Genomic DNA, 16,400 nt, shown 5'->3' with positions numbered 1-16,400 from the left:
GTTGTAGCTGTCATGGAAGGTCACGGTCACAGGGGGAGAGGATCTCACAGATAGGCAGGGCTAATCACAGCAAAAGCCGTTGGATGGGACCACTGAACTGGACTCCGCTGGGTGCGAGCAAGTGCAGAGAGCAGAGCAGCCGGGTGACACATTCTCACTGACCTGCGGAGAGCAGATGGGCTGTTGTGCTTTGCAGTAGCTGGACAAGAGCTGTAGGAGAGCGGAGTTTCCATCCTGTGGGGAATTCTAATATTTCAACATTTTGTTTTCTTCTTCTAGCAGGACAAAGAAGACAAGTCACCCCATTTCCCAGGAAACATCATGTCTTCCCAAAAAAGTTGGAGTTGGAAATGTCAAGGCTGATTCAGACTGAAAGGCTTCACGTCAAAGTGTTCGAGATGAAATGTTCCTGTTCGTCCAGACAGTTCAAAATAAGACATCTGGGCATGAAAGGCTGCTTTCGAAAACCCAGAATGTCACTGACAGACGTCTTCCTGTGGAACAACTCTGCAGTGATGAAAGCTCATGTTATGATGAAAAACAATCAGGAAGGGGTGAACATTTTTTACTAGATCTAGTTGGACATTTTTCAGTAGTTTAGCTCCTCCTCCTTTTCACGTTTAGATACGTATTGCAATAATCCAGCCAGGGGTTCTCAGAGGTTTAGCCAGGAGTGTAAAAAAAGGCACCAGCACCAGGTGCGCACTCAGAGGGGGCATAAGAATGGCAGTATCTGCCATTGCCACTGCTCCTGCTGCCATCTGTTTGGGGCCGGACCCTGCTTGTTATGCCTGCGAATGTAGCTTGCCCTGGCAAGATGGTGTTTGAAGGGTCAAGCTGCCAGCTCGGTGAAAGGGCTGAGCCAGTGTCAGTTCCACTCATTCAGTGTCCACCAGGTACGTGCAGCCAGGGCAGTCTATCTGGTGGGGAGGGACAGGGGGTAAAGAAGGAAAGAGAGATGCTGGGAAAGTGACTTACAAGAGGTGTAAGATCTTGTGCCAATGGGGCTCCATCGCCTTCACCGCAGCGGGTAGCTTTTCCCATTAGGCCTCCACCCATTTCACCCCGTGATACATGAGCTGAGAATGGCCTGCACGCCCCCCACTGCCAAACTTCTTCCCATCACACGGGGCACCATGGCCCATTCCCCAACACACTACTGCATCGCCACCTGCATCACAGAGGCGTCTGGCCCTACGTTGCCAAGGCGTCTGGCTCCCAGAATCGAGCCTGTCCCACCTGCCCTGCCTGGGCTTTCCACGGCCCACGGGGAGGGACTGTGTCCTGGTCTGCCTTTCCTTGGTGGAAGCTGTGGGGTTGCACAGGCAGACGTTTCGGCAGCACCCCTGCCACCCCACCCAGGAACCTCATTCACTCAGTAGGTGACTGGCTGGCAGCTGAACAGTAAGGAAACCACAAGTAATTGTTATTACAGCACTTTCCATTTTCTTTGACAATAAATTCTTGGGTTTGAATAGCTCAGACAATCAGACTTCCTTCCTCCCTCCCCTACACCCCCCCACACCCTTCACTCTGCAAGGCTCTCCAGTTACACAACAGCTCTCTCCACGGCTCCTCCTTCCCTTTAAGAGCTGGTTTTACTCTCCCACATTTTCAGAGTGTGGCTGATTTAATTAGTGGCTGCTCTGTGCCAGTGGCACCCCTCCCAGGACAGGGTGCAACCTGGAAAGCTCACAGCTGTTGGGTTTGGATCCTTACTTGTCTGGCTGAGTCCACAGACCAGTGACTGAGGAACAGCTCCCTTATCTCAGCCTCCTCAACTGGAAGAAATCCAGTCACAAGCAAAGGTGTGTGTGTGGGGGGGAGGCAGCTAAAATGGAGGACGGGTTGGGGAACAAGGAGACCTGGGTTTCATTCCTCCTGCTGCTAGCCTACTGGACAACCCTGGTGAAAAGGGCCGACAGCAGCCACTGTCTTTGGGCATCTCCTTCTTTGGCACCCAGGCCTTGTTTTGAGCTTCAGTGGAAGTCAATGGCTCAGCTCTTCTAAAAGCAAGGCCCCAGGTGATTCAAGCTGGGCACCAAAAACTCCAACACCCAAAGATGTTGTCTTCAATCTTCCTTATGCCTTAGTTTCCTCATCTGGAGGATGAGAAATGTGGGCTGGCCTCTGCCAGGAGCACTGGGAGCTTTGTGCATTAATGCTGGTAAAGTCCCTGAGCAGACACGAGGGTCACAAATCATCTCATGCAACAAGCCATCAGATGCCAACCTGTTACCCCCACATGGAGCCTATAATGTTGTGCTCAAGTAGTGCATAGCTATCTCAGTTCTGGGGATCAGCCTGGTCTCATCCAACATTGTCTTCCGGCAGCTCACTTAGCAAAACATAGGGCACAAACCGTTGTACCTGTCACAAACCTGGCTGCCATGGGGACTTCCCCTGTGAGCCATGCCTCTGCGGTGGCATTGTTGCCCCTGTACCCCTGCCCAGGGTTGGCCACTCTGCACTGGGCCTGATCCATCCCCTAGCGCTCAGCCCAGCAGGCTACTTCCTTGGGAGAACAAAGGTGGGACAAAGAGATGGTGTGAAGGGGAAATTCAGTCTGAGCGAGCTCAACACCAACCGCAGGATGCACGGAAAGGACAATGCGTTCCCCTGCCGGGCAGCATCTAGGGCTGGGACACTCTCCCGTTGAAGCCACTGGGGTCTTTTCTATCCATCTCCCTGGGGGCTGAACCAGGGTTTGAAAGAGGAAGGACCCTTGTGAGGCTGCCCCCTCCTGGGCAGTCCTAACAGTGGGGCTGGAAGCCCTTTGTCCTGGTTGCCTCCCTCTCTGCCTACTGTGCCCACAAGAACCTGCCTACCCACCTGCCTCTCTGAGGTCCAGTTACAGCCCAGGCCCCTAGGCCCTCCGCACCCTGGCTCCAACTGCTCAGAGCAGCACTTAAACACATGCAGCATTTCTCCATGTTTGGCATCTCTGTGGGCTCTCCCCCTTCCTGTTCCTGTCAATGCTGGGCAAGGGCATGTGATATGAGACTACAGGGTGGTATGGGATTTCTCACATTCCCCGATCTCCGTCCCCTAGTCCCGCTCCCCAGCAAAGCCATGGGCTGGGAGTCGGGCTCCTGGACTCTAACTCCAGCTCTGCAGTTGATTTCCAGCAGTGTTGAGCACCTGCAGCTTCCACTGACCCTACCTAGAGACCAGGGTGCTCAGAGCCTCTGAATATCAGGCCGTTTGGCTTTCCATGCCTCGGTTTTCCCACAGCTCTCCCTCCAGTCCAGGACCCCCAACACAACCCCACTGACGCTGCCCCCTGCCTGTGCAAAGCACTTTGAAACCTCTGGATGAGGAGGGATCCAAGAGAGTTTGATAGGATCACTATAGTAATGTGAACTGCCTGAACTATGACTGGGAGGGGCCTTGTGGCCCATCAAGTCCCATCCCTTGCATTTGCAGGCAACTATGTGTCCAGAAGGATCCACTATATTGTCTCACTTAGACTCCCCTCACCTGCCACAGCCACAGCCAGCCACAGCCACAAAGCAACTTATGAAAAAGCCCACCACACACCTGAGCTGGCCAGACAAGAGTTCCCCCAGTGCCCTGGGACTGCAAAAGCAAGGAATATGGAGGGTGAATATAGATGCAGGTGATCTGAGGCAGGAGGCTGTTCTCTGTGCTGCTCAGGAAGGCAAAAAGCTGTGCAGTCCTTGCCAATCTGATCTTTGGGGGAAGTCCACCTCCCACCCCAGTGGTATTGCGGTGAACCCTGCTCCCCTATCCACTGGAGGAATGAGTTCTCCACTCAAAGTCTTGGCACGGTGAAGAAGCAGTCGTGCCCTTCACCCCTGCTGAGAAGCTAAATCCTCTTCCATTGAAGCAGAAGCTCATGGCATAGACATGCCCTCTCTTGCTAGCCCTCCTCTTCCGTGCTACTGATTCCTTTTTCAAGGTCTTCCCACCTCATCCTGGCTTCCCCTTTGTTCTCCTACCAAGCCTCCTTTGGCCTGGAGGCTCCTTTCCAGGCATTACCATGGTTTCTGCTACAGGGCATGTTCCTGCCTGCTATGATCCTAAGCTTAGGGAGAGAGCCAGCCTGGGCTCCTGATGTACTGCCTTAGACTCACAGGCCAGGAAATACCCATTGTGGTTTCCTCTCTCAGGGGTTAGTCGTTGCATCCCAAAACCAGCTCCTCCTCTGATCCACGTGAGGATCGGAGATTGAATTTGATATGTTTGGTTTGGAAAAGGCGAGAATTTCAGAAGCCTCAGCCAGAAGGCCATAAAATGCCCATCTGAGGCAGACAGAATTTGGTTAATGAACAGGGCCAGCTCTATCCCAGTGGTCAGGCAGTGGTAGAGGTCAAATGGCTGCTTTGCTGACCCACATTTAGTGGCAAATGGCACTTCAGGTAACCAGCCATCAATATGCTCATAAACATTCTGGCATTTGGTGCCAACTTCTTAGCAGAGCTGGACACTGGGCTGTTCCCATTAACTCTGGTGAAAAGGGTGAGTGCTCTGTACGGGGAACTCCACCTTACTGGGGCTGCGATGCTGTCCAGAGGTTCCTATCGCACACTGCTGAGCTGGTAGAACGCAGATGCAGGGGGAAGCAGGCGTCTGTCAGACTCCTTGGCTTGGAGTGATTTCTGAACAATTCATCGTACCAGGAGTAAGAGCAAGAAGGCACTGCCAGGGGATGATGGGGTCAGGCACCGGTCTCAGCTGAGTCAAGACTACCAAACCAGAGGGCTGCAGAATCATTGCTGTTGCCTATAGGGTGGGCAGAAGGGAAGCAAAAAGTCTTCAGTCCCTAAATAAAAGTTGTAGTGTTGTCCATGAGCCAAGTCCATTTCCATTAGCAAGTTTTTCCACTTGTCTCAGCTGCCTTCTAGCTGAGGCTCTCCAAGCACATTGGGTGAACAAAGGCTCCCTGTGCTCTGGGGCTACTCTTGCCCACAGGGGTTTCATAACCAAGGAAGTAAGATGCAGAGAAGTCAAAGGACTCACCCAAATCATGCTGCAGATGGAGAGCTCAGGTCTCCAACTCTGCTACGATGCACTGAGCACTGGAGCATCCATCCCCTGAGAGAGGGAGGGAGGGATGCATGGGGCCTGGCAAGGCTTCACCTTGGCCGAATCTTTTGTGACCCATAGACCTGAGGTGGGATGAGCTGTCCCCACATGCATGCACTGCTCTGCTGAGACAGTTGCATTAACGTTGCTAAAACCGGGGATTGTCACAGGGTCAGTGTCTCCTGGCAGACAGTGAGCAGCTCAGCTTTGCTGCAGTGACAACAGACAAAGGCCTATGAGCAACAGTGCTCACCTGGACCAAAACGGCTTACAGCTATACCAGTGTGAAGGAGGAATAACCCCAGAGAAAGCAATGGGGCTGATCCACTTGTATAGGCAGGATGAATAATCCCCTGGGGTCCAAGAGGCCGGGCTCCAAGTGGTGTGAATCACTGCAACTTCTTGGAGACCAGTAACAATTTTGACAAGCTGCAAACTTGGCCCTAAGGTTTCAAACACATTCCCTGATAAGAAGCTTTCCCTTATGCCGCCAGCAGGACCGTGCTGTAGTCAAGAGGAAAAGGGAGCTAGGGAAGAGTGTGTAGCTGGGAGCAAACCTTATCTCAGAGAGGGCCAAAGTGACAAGCATCTGCCTGGCCCCTTAACAAATTGCTTCTATTAGAAGTGCCCCTGGCCAGACTTCAATTTGCCTTATACTGACATAAATCTGGAATAGATGCCATGACTGTTGTGTGGTTGCTCTGGGTTCACACCCATGAAACTTGAATCATCTGACCTACTGACTCTTACATAATCTAATTGCTGCATCATGGCAAGGAACAGTCTTTAGGCAGTAAATAGCATTTCCTCAACTGCTGGAGGGATGGCCATTTCTGCGGGGCACACTGAAAAGCTGTGAGCACTCTGGTTTTGCAGCAGCCAGTGTGATGCATTTCCCTGGGAGCAGGGCAAGTTTCCACAGGCATTGCTGCTGCATCGGGCTGGGGAGACCGCCAAGGAAGGGAAGAAAACAAGAGCTGTACCAATATCTATTCTACTCTGAGAGGGATGGAATATAGCAAGGGAGGCCAAAACTGGCATGGGTACCACATGTGGCCATGGCCAACCTCTGTGTGTGGCAGGGGATGAATCAGAGAGGGGACAGGCAACACAGTAGCAGCTAGGGCAGGGAGCAGAAAGCAGAGCAGAAGATCGAGTAGAGGGAGAGAATAGGTGTGGCACTTGGGACGGGTGCAGGGCTAATCTGCATCATGCCTACCAAAAAGGTTGGCCCCCACTGGAGTATAGGAAAACTCCCATCTCACCCTCTAGGCAAGGAACTTGGCCGTAGACGCGGTTAGTGCACAGCCTCACTGGGGCCTGTGGGCCAGATCCTCAGGTGGTGCCAATCAGAATAGTCCCATTGGTTTAAGCGGAGCTATGGCAGTTTGTCCCATCCAAGGATCTGGCACCACACAAGGGGCTAAACAATTCCTGATTTAAGTGGGGGCTGCCATTTTGGTTAATGTCCTGAGGGCTGAGCAGGGGACTTCAAGAGCTCAAAGCCTGAGCTGCTAGTGCCCAGCCTACAGAGCCTGGGTGGCTGAGTGAGGGCAGGGAGAAATGCACGTCCTCAAAGGAGCAGGCACAGCATGGAGCACCCCGCATGCCCATACACACGAGTATGTTCATGTGGCCTTGCCTACTATTCCCTTTCTCTCCTCCGTGTCTTGTTTCATCATTCCCATCCAGGTAAAAGCATTGTGGGAAGGATATTAAGGCTCCTGGGCTGGAGAGATCAGTGTCACCCAAGTGTTTCCAGCCCTAGAGATGGGGGGTCACTGAGCATAGTCATCGAGAACCACAGTGCTGTGGCAGGCACCTATTCTGACCATGCCAGAGCATGCAAGAAGCTTTTCCTACAGCTACAGCTTGGGTCTCCCACCAGCCAAGGGCTGCAATGTGCACTGGGGCCTCCAGAGGCCTAAGGTTCTCAGTCAGGGGGTGGTCACCAGCTCCAGCAGTTCCCTTCCTAGCAGAGTCACATTGTAGGAGTGAGAAGCCAGCTGCCACCAAAGTAGATGAAGCGGAAGTGGAGGAGAAGCTCTGGTGGAGGGATGAGCCACTGCATTTGATGCCGACCCCAAGGAGGGAAACCCCAACACTGGCACAGGCACACTTCGTTAGTGCTTTCCAGTTCCGATTGGCTGGACAAACCCTGAAAGACAGAAAGAGCAGCCTGAGACAGGAAGGGGAGAGGACCAGAAACAGAAGCCTGGCGCTGTGAAGAACAGCGTCTAGGCACAAAGTGCCCCAGGAGGGGCGAATGGTGGGAGCCCAGGCAGCATTGGACGAATAGAGGCTTGAAGGAGCCTGTTAACTTACCAGCCAGGTCCTTGCGGATGCCCCAAATGATGAGTGGTCTCCAAGTGGCGAGGATCCTGTGGAGAGAAAAAAAAAGAGTAAAACTTCAAACCGTGAGGGCAGTGAGAGATTGGAGCACTGGTCACTCTCAAGCCCTTTTACTGGGGAAGACTTTCAGTGTGTTTCCATGGGAAATACTGCTAAGGTCTCACAGAAGATGTTGTGTGTAAAGAAAGAGTATTTATGCTGCGAGGATTCATTTAGGTTTAGGAAATATTTATTTTGCCTATTGAGATCTAGGATTCATATTAGTGGCCTGGACTTCCTTGAAAGCCGCAGCAGAGAGGCAGCAAGGACTTACTTACCTAAGTTGACATACTAACAATGGATTGGTGCCAGGTGGGGCATAGGGGAGGCGGAGCCCCAGGATACATTGCCTAAGCTGACCAAGTGTCTATTCAAGGAGATATGAAACCTTCCTCCCATTCTTAGTAAATACAACACCAAGACGTGGCAGATGAGAGCATCAGGCACTCTAATATTCAAGTCAGCAGGCCAAACTGTCCACCTGGAGGGGTGAGAAAGTAGGGCATCATGCTGAAAGGAGCAGACACCCAGCTCTAGTGGCATGGGTGTCTAAATACGTCAGCAGCCCACATGTCTGAAGTCACCACTGTCTCCTGGGAAAGGAGCTGTCTCTGGAGAAGGGGCCACATGTTGCTGGACAACTATGGGCCGTGGGTTGCTTGGATGGTGAGAGGAGCCTGCTCAGCACAGCAGGTCCTGCTGGGATGGCAACTGTGTGAACCACAAATAAAGATGGGGCTGAAGTCTGCCTTGGCACTGCATTTGTACTGTTATATTGAGACAGCTCCAAGGTAGGCTCCTGCTTGAGCCCATGTTGGTGCTGGGGGCTGGTGGAGGATCACTCTCTGCAGGTACAAGCAGGGAGGGTGGTGCTAATGTCAGCTGTACATGGCCTTGTATTTAAATGAAGCAGTGTACACCCGCGCATTCCTCCCCTTACTGCTGGGTGTTGCTAATGAGCAGCCTTCAGCATCTGCATCTCAGGCTCCTTCTTGTTCCTTGGAATAAAGTCCCATAGCAAGGTTAATAAGGCAATTTTGCAAGGTCTATGCTGACCTCTGCTTCTCACTGAGTCCAGGAGCTGCTCAGTGCTGATGGGAGACTGTCACAGATTTCATAGGCATTAGGGCTGGAAGGGACCTCACAAGATCATCTCATCCAGCCCCCTGCCCAAGGGGCAGGAAGTCAGCTAGGGTCAAAGCCCCTCAGCCCTGCATGTGCTGGTACAGGCCACAGAAATGCTGCACACAATGTGACGCCCCTTGGTCACCAAGGGGTATTCATTAGCAGCCCATGCAGATCCCATCAGAGCTTGAAGGGATCTTAGTGGCAGGTTTCTTTCCCAATGAAAACCCCCTGCTTTGGCAATGGCTCAGATGCTAAAATCAAGAGGATGATGCAGTGATTCTGGAAGTTTACAAATGCCCACAGCTCTCTCTGGACTGGTCAAATATTTTACAAATATTTTATGGGGCTTTTATGGAGCTATAAAAGACTTCATGAGAAAGTTCTTGGTAAGTGCACTAAAAGAATGATTGATGGGCAAAATGTTGGGCATTATAGTCATCTGATACAAGAGGCTTTCTTGTCTTCTTATGCTGGAAGAAGGTAATGTAACTTTTGTTGGACCAACTGTATAGTCAACACATAACTAGGCTCTGCCTAAACAACAGATTCAAAACCTGCTAACACATTCCCACTGTCATCGCGATCAACACTCCCCACAATAAAGCCATCAGAATCCCTGGATCCTACATGTCTATCACGAAAGGTGATACACCTCATCCAACGCACCAAATGCCCTCATGGAAACTACGTGGATGAAACTAAACAACCAGTACACTCCAGAATGAACTTTCACTGGAAAATGATGCAGGACAAAAGCGCCCACTCACCGTTGGGAGAGCACTTACACAGAACAAGTACTCCATCTCTGACCTCATAGTCCCTGTCCTCAAGAGAAACCTACTGAATGCTTTCAGAAGACAAGCCTGGAAACATAAAGTCCTATCTTTGCTGGACATCAAAACCCGAGGTCTTAATCGAATAATGGTTTTATGGCTCATTATTACCTGCTCCCTCTGCTAACCTTTGTGCTCCACAGATGATAATAGACCTCTTCCCTTTTGCATCACCTCATTCGTTTAAATAATTAAGCTTATCTATAGCAACTATATCTACAGACCAAGACCTTCCTGATAATTGTTATTTGCTCCATACATTTACTGCCCACTTCCTGTGATAAGCAATCATTTTCATGTATGTATATAATGGACTTAGAAGTAATTATTCTACCAGCTCTTTAGCTTAGGCCACATCTGCTTCTGAGGAAAGATCTTCCTAATGTCCAGAAGCTTGTTTAACTTCTCTCCCAACCATAAAATTGGTCTAACAAAAGACAATAACTGGACAGAATTTGCTTCTTGATGGATAAAGAGCTGTCTAGCTGTGGAAGAAAGAACTACAAGAATGATTGAGGCTATAACTGGAGGAGAAAATAGAAACTTGGTCCATTTAGTCCATCCAAGAGCAGGTGACTAGATCACAGCTTCCAAGTGCCTACATGGGGAAAGAATGTCTGTGGACAGGTGGCTTAGCTGAGAAGGACATCACATGGTTCAATGGTTGGAAGCTGAAAGTAGACAAATTCACAACACAAGCAGGACTGCAAGTCATTAATCTCTGGAAGGACATATTTAATGACATGGTAGGTTGTGTCTCACGTGAAGCCTTTACCAGTGACCTGAGACCAGTGCAGGGGTGGCTGGGTCAGATGTTCTAGTCTAGCTATGCAGGAGGCCATACTTGATGATCTGTAGGCCCTCCGGGCTCCAAAAAAATCAAGAAAATCAACTCCCTGAAAATTTGGATCCAACTAAGCAACCTCTGGTTCTGATGGGGCTGTGGCTACGTTGGAACCATGATTTCATGGCCAGTCACATCAGACTGTCTTTTCTTGTCTTCTCCTCAAGTCACTCTGAGGCCCTGCTCTTCTTGCTATCCTGTATCTCCCCTTCCACACCAAGAGTATGTTACTGCCCCTTTCCTTAATTCATAGGTTCATAGATTCCAGGGTTGGAAGGGACCTCAGTGGGCCATCTAGTCCAACCCCCTGCCCCTGGCAGGCAAGAAAAGGGTCACCAAACCTGGGGTCATGTGATCCCAGCCAGGTGCCTGTCCAGTCTCCTCTTGAAGACCCCCAAGGTTGGGGTGAGCACCACCTCCCTTGAAAGCCCATTCCAGATCCTGGCAACCCTGACCATGAAGAACTTTTTCCTAATGTCCAGTCTAAACCTACTCTCCAGTAGCTTATGGCCATTGTTCCTTGTTGTTCCAGGGGTGCCCTGGTAAACAGATGGCCGCCTACTTCATGTTGCTCCCCCCTTATGAATTTGCACACCGCCACAAGGTCCCCTCTCAACCTTCTCTTGGAGAGGCTAAAGAGGTTAAGGTCCCTTAGCCTTTCCTCATTGGACCTTCCTTGCAGGCCTCCAGTCAGATGCATGTCCCTTCTTTGGACCCTCTCCAGGTTGTCCACATCCTGCTTGAACTCTGGCATCCAGAACTGGACACAGTACTCCAGCTGCAGTCTAACCAGTGCCGTGTAGAGAGGGAGAATCACTTCCCTGGACCTGTTTGTGAAGCACCTACGGATGCACGACAAGGTGTGATTGGCTCTGCCAACTGCTTCATCACATTGGCGACTCATGTTCATCCTGGAGTCAACAGTGACTCCAAGATCTCTTTCTGCCTCAGTGGTGCTGAGAAGGTCATCCCCCAGCCTATAAACAAGATGGCAGTTTTTTCTCCCTAGATGCAGCACCTTGCACTTGTCCTTATTGAATTGCATCCTGTTGTTCTCTGCCCGTTTCCCCAACCTGTCGAGGTCAGCCTGGATCTGGTTCCTCCTCTCCAGGGTGTTAGCTTCACCCCATATTTTTGTGTCATCTGCGAATTTGGACAGGGTGCTTCCCATCCCCTCATCCAAATCACTGATGAAGATGTTGAACAGCACCGGCCCCAGAACTGAGCCCTGAGGGACTCCACTGCCCACATCTTTCCAGGTTGACACTGACCCATTCACCACCACCCGCTGAGTGTGACCCCGAGCCAGTTTGCTACCCAGTCTACTGTATAATCACCCAAGGCAAATCTCCTTAGCTTATTAATAAGGATGCTATGGGATACAGTGTCAAAGGCCTTCTTGAAGTCCAGATAGATAACATTCACCTCGACTCCTGCATCTAAACATTTGGTGGCCTTGTCATGAAAAAGAAACTAGGTTAGTCAGGCAGGACCTGCCCGCTAAACCCATGTTGGTTGCCCCTCCGCGTCACATTAGCCAGCAGGCTCCCACAGATGTGTTCCTTGATAATATTTTTTAGGATGTTCCCTGGGATAGAGGTAAGACTGACCGGTCTATAGTTCCCCGGGTCCTCCTTCCTCCCGTTCTTAATGATTGGGACAACATTGGCCCTCTTCCAATCCTCTGGGACCTGACCCAAGCACCATGAGTGCTCATATATCCTTGCTAGTGGTTCAGCTACGGCACTCGCTAATTCCTTCATTACCTGTGGGTGGAGTCCCTCTGGTCCCGGTGATCTGAACACATCCAGTCCTTCCAAGTGTCCTTTTACCATGTCGGCACTGACCGATGGTCAGCTGATGTTCCCCTTTTTGGTGTCTGTGATGTGTATGGAGGGTTCGTCTAGATTCTTATTTAAGAAGATAGAGGCAAAAAAACTCATTGAAGAGCTCTGCCTTGTCCCTGCTATCCGTCATTAACCCCCTCTGCCTGTCCTCTAGGGGTCCTATGCTACCCTGCACCCTCTTTTGCCCCCAGTGTACCTAAAGAAGGACTTTTATTGTCCTTAATCCCTGTCGCTAGCCTGAGTTCTAGAGCTGCCTTGGCCTTCCTGACCGACTCCCTGCAGACGCGGGCCAAGGAAGTGTACTCCTCCTTACTAGCTATCCCCTGCTTCCACTTCCTGTATGCTACTTTTTTTGCCCTTATAGTATCCTGGATGACCCTGGTTAGCCAAAGGGGCTTCCTGGCCCCTTTGCCCCCTTTCCTCTGCCATGGGATTGTCTCACTCTGAGCCCAAAGAATGGTATCCTTGAGGAACGACCACCCCTCCTGGACCCCCAAAGCATCTAGGCTCTTGGTTCCTAGTACCCTGCTAACCAATCCCCTGAGCCTATTAAAGTCAGCCTTTTTAAAGTTTAGCACCTGTGTCCTGCTAGGTATAGTGCCTGCCCTTCTCTGGAGAGTGAATTTTATCATTTGGTGATCACTGTCCCCTAAGTTGCCTTGAATCTGCAGGTCCTCCACCAGGTCATCCCCTGTGGCCAACACCAAGTTGAGCAAGGCGTTACCCCTGGTGGGACTCTTTACCTCCTGTGTTCTGGTGCGGAGGCCCCACCACCAGGTCCCTTTCCCCCCGACCCCCTTAGATCCTAACCTACAGAGTCTCTGCTTGTCCATTCTCTGATCCCAGTTTGATTAGGGAAGATGTGTACTGTCCTTTGACATAGAGAGCGACACCCCCTCCTTTTTTCCCTTCTCCAGCTCTCCTGTACAACCTATAGCCCTCTACTCCTACCACCCAGTCATGAGTAGAGTCCCACCAGGTTTCAGTTAGTCCCACTAGGTCAAAGTTATTGCTCACAAGCAAGAGTTCCAGATCCTCCTGCTTGTTACCCATGCTCCTGGCATTTGTATATATCCACTTAATTCCCCCAGTGGCTGCCCCTGGAACGCCCCTATACTCCTGTCTAATACAACCTTTGATACTTACCTGGGCTGGTCTTGTGGGTATCTCATGGTTCAGTGCTCCATGGATCCCTCTGTCCTTGTCCTCCCCTTCCCCCGACGAACCTAGTTTAAAGCCCACCGGAGGAGATCAGCCATCCTGAAAGAAAACACGCACTTACCTTTGGGGGAGAGATGAAGCCCATCCCAGCCAAACATGTCTCTTGTTCGGAAGTATGGGTCATGGTCCAAAACACCAGCTCTGAAGCCGCAAGTTGACCTCCCTGATGCAGGTCTCATGGCGTCGTCCACATCTGCTCACTGGGAGGACAGATGAAAAGACCACCTGTGCCCCTGTCTCCTTCAGCTTGGCCCCCAGAGCCTTGTAGTCCTTCATGAGGTGATCCAGACTGTTCCTGGCTGCATGATTAGTGCCCACATGGATTAGGACCATGGGATAATAATCAGTGGGCCGGATAAGGTTCAGGAACATCTCTGTCACATCCCGAATCTGGCAGACAGGAGACCTCACGTGTCATGGGATTGGGTCAACAGATGGGCCTCTCATCCCATGCTAGAGAGAGGGGATGTGGTTGGAAACCTCTCACAGCTGCTTGTAACCCTGTATAGGAATGGGTTTGTACTGCTGTCCCAAGATAAGATATGCTGGTATCGAAGTGCTGTCTACCAGTGCAAGCCGTTCCCCTTCCAGACCGAGAGCAGAGGGAGAGACCTAAGGATTTAACCGAATCACATGACACTCATTTCATTTAGGTTAAGTTACCTGGTGGGCTAAACATCTGGCCCCGAGGGAACTGGTCTAGATCTGGGGTTCCTCTTGTTAAATCTTCAGTTGAAAACTTTCCTTTCTGCACATTAGCTAAAACACCTGGTTCCCCTTTTAGGACTGTAATGCTCTGTTCCTGTAAAGGGCCAGGGCACATGGGAATGACGTTGTATATATAAATACATTTGGATTCCAAAAAAAAAGAGTTCAGGAATAGTAATCAAAAGGAGGGGGTGGGGGTTGGATAAAGCTGGGATAGAAGAAGTGTCTGCAGGCTGCTCTAGACTGAAAATCCTGATGCAAGCTCCTCCCCTGGTGGGCTATATCAGAAGTGCACTCTTCTCTTTATTTTAAAGCCAGTTGGGTACAAAAGCCTAAACACCAGACAGTAAAATGAAATAATTTGAGGCTTAACAAAATTAACATTTCAGCCAGACTCAGTCCCATTGCAAACAGGTCCTGAGATTGCCAAAAGGCAGTGTAACGTGGGGGCCTGCTCAATCTGTCTAGACGCTGATGCCACTTTCATTCCCGGGAGGTTGGAGCATCTGTTCTCAATGATAAATCCAAGGCTTCTTGAATTCTAACTTTCTAACTTTCAAGGCTGTTATTTCCTAGCCCGGCTCATGCTGCACTCTCCTAACTGAAGCAGTGTCAAGGCTGGTCAGTCCAGGGGTGGGAGACTTCAGGGAACAGGTAAGATATTGAGGAGTGGGGGTAATGAACAGCAAGTGGGACTCCTTTCTGCATTTCCTGACCCACTTGCCTGGAATGAGGAGAGGACTTCCTGGCTGTCCACTAAAACAAAAGAGAAGGGACCCAGCTCTGGTTCGTGGTTTCTCTACTCCTATAGTCCTTTCCACAGGGAAAGAGAGCTGAGCCCTCACACCGCCGGTGTAGGGCTGTGGTGTAGCTCTGGCAGAACTAACCGGATGTAACCTAAGCTGGAAACGACTCCTCGGATATGTAGAGCAATCTGCATGTGGGCACAGACATGCACACTCCCCATCTGCAAAAGGGTCCTTCAGGACAAAGGCATCATGGAAATGACTGACTGTTGCAGAGGATTACAAAACAAATGCTCCAGAGAGCAGCCGATCATATCACTCTGCTGCTGCGTTGTAGCACTTCACCCAGCAGAGATACAAGGCCCATTTCCACCACGAGGATTATCTGTGATACTGCAACTAAGGCAGAGGGAGAAGGACAGGCCAGCCTAGTGAAAGCTGCAGCTGAGGCCTGTATAAAATAGCCTGTTACAAAGAAAAGCTTCACAGCAGCAGTCAGGCCACACAGGGCTTTCGGGGCTCTAGAAGGTTAATACCAAAATCAGACTTACGGGATCCCAGGCAATGAGGAGCAACTGTGGGACTCTGCAGCTGGGGGTTGCAGAACAAGGGCAGCTGGAGCACAAGCTTCCAGAGGTAGCAAATGCATCTCAGCCTTGAGCCACAGAGAAAGCCCAGAGAGAAGGGGTTGTGCAGCCTTCCCGGCCAGAGACCATCCATTGCATTCACATGCTCTGGACATGCAATGCCACTAACTCACTTCAAGCAGCTCAGGCTGGCACTGGGTACTAATGAAGAGAGGAGGAGGCAGAGCTGGACTCAAGGCAGTGGATGTTGACAACCCTCAAACTGTTTGAAAAACTCTTCTGACCCCCTTCTTCTAGCCAGGCAGCCATGTCCTGGAGGCACCTCTACACCAGCACTGCCTATCGTCCAGGTACTTCACGTGTTGTGCAGCTTGCTCACTGGAAGCCACAAGAGTTTTGATGGGGAAAAAGCAGGAAGAAGTGGATGGGAGGGAGCCCCCTGCCTTCCTGTCATGGTGTTGGGCACTTTCAGGTATTACTATGAACTTGATTTGATGTCAGCCCTCCTTTAGACACTGCTATTCCTCACAGCTCCCCTGCTGCACTGTGCCCAGGCACCCCAGCACCCTTAGTTCCCTGGCTGCGAGCTCCTCTGCTGCACGGCAGCGCTCGGGCACCCCAGGCTGTGGGCCCCCCCTCTGCATTGAAGGCTAGGTTAGGTTGCACTGAGCTGCACCCTGGGGCAGGGGCAGAAAGAAGAAACCGAAGGGAGGAGCCTGGAGCTCCTGGCCGCTGCTGCAGCTGGAGCAATGGGGGGTGGCAGCTGGGTGGGAGCCTTGCGCTAGGCCATTCAACAGGCACACACCTTCACACGTGGCTGTGAGTGGTTTTCAGCCTTTTTTCATTTTTGGACCCCTTTGGAAATTTCAAATGGAGATGCAGACCCCTTTGAATTGTGTGAGTATTCACATACTTTTGATTGATCATAGTAATTTTTCATAGACCCCTTAGAGATAATTTGTGGACCCCCCAGGGGTCTGCAGACCACCGATTGAAAAGCATTGCTGTAAAGAACCAGAGAAAGGAGAGTTACTGAGCCAGTCTCC

General features: G+C 50.9%; 1 long non-coding RNA gene across 1 annotated transcript; it reads right to left on the bottom strand.

Annotated features, from left to right (window-relative positions):
• Positions 1–1,441: 1,441 nt before the first annotated feature.
• LOC109286124 (uncharacterized) lies at positions 1,442–12,152 on the bottom strand. The gene is made up of 3 exons (XR_002094059.2): positions 12,012–12,152; positions 7,375–7,430; positions 1,442–7,207 (listed from the first exon to the last, which is right to left on the bottom strand). It is a non-coding gene; the product is annotated as an uncharacterized LOC109286124 (long non-coding RNA).
• Positions 12,153–16,400: the final 4,248 nt, after the last annotated feature.

The sequence above is a fragment of the Alligator mississippiensis genome, chromosome 11, assembly GCF_030867095.1.
Source record: "Alligator mississippiensis isolate rAllMis1 chromosome 11, rAllMis1, whole genome shotgun sequence".
NCBI lineage: Eukaryota > Metazoa > Chordata > Crocodylia > Alligatoridae > Alligator > Alligator mississippiensis.
Note: the sequence above shows the minus strand (reverse complement) of the source record. Positions and strands in the feature narration are given on the sequence as shown.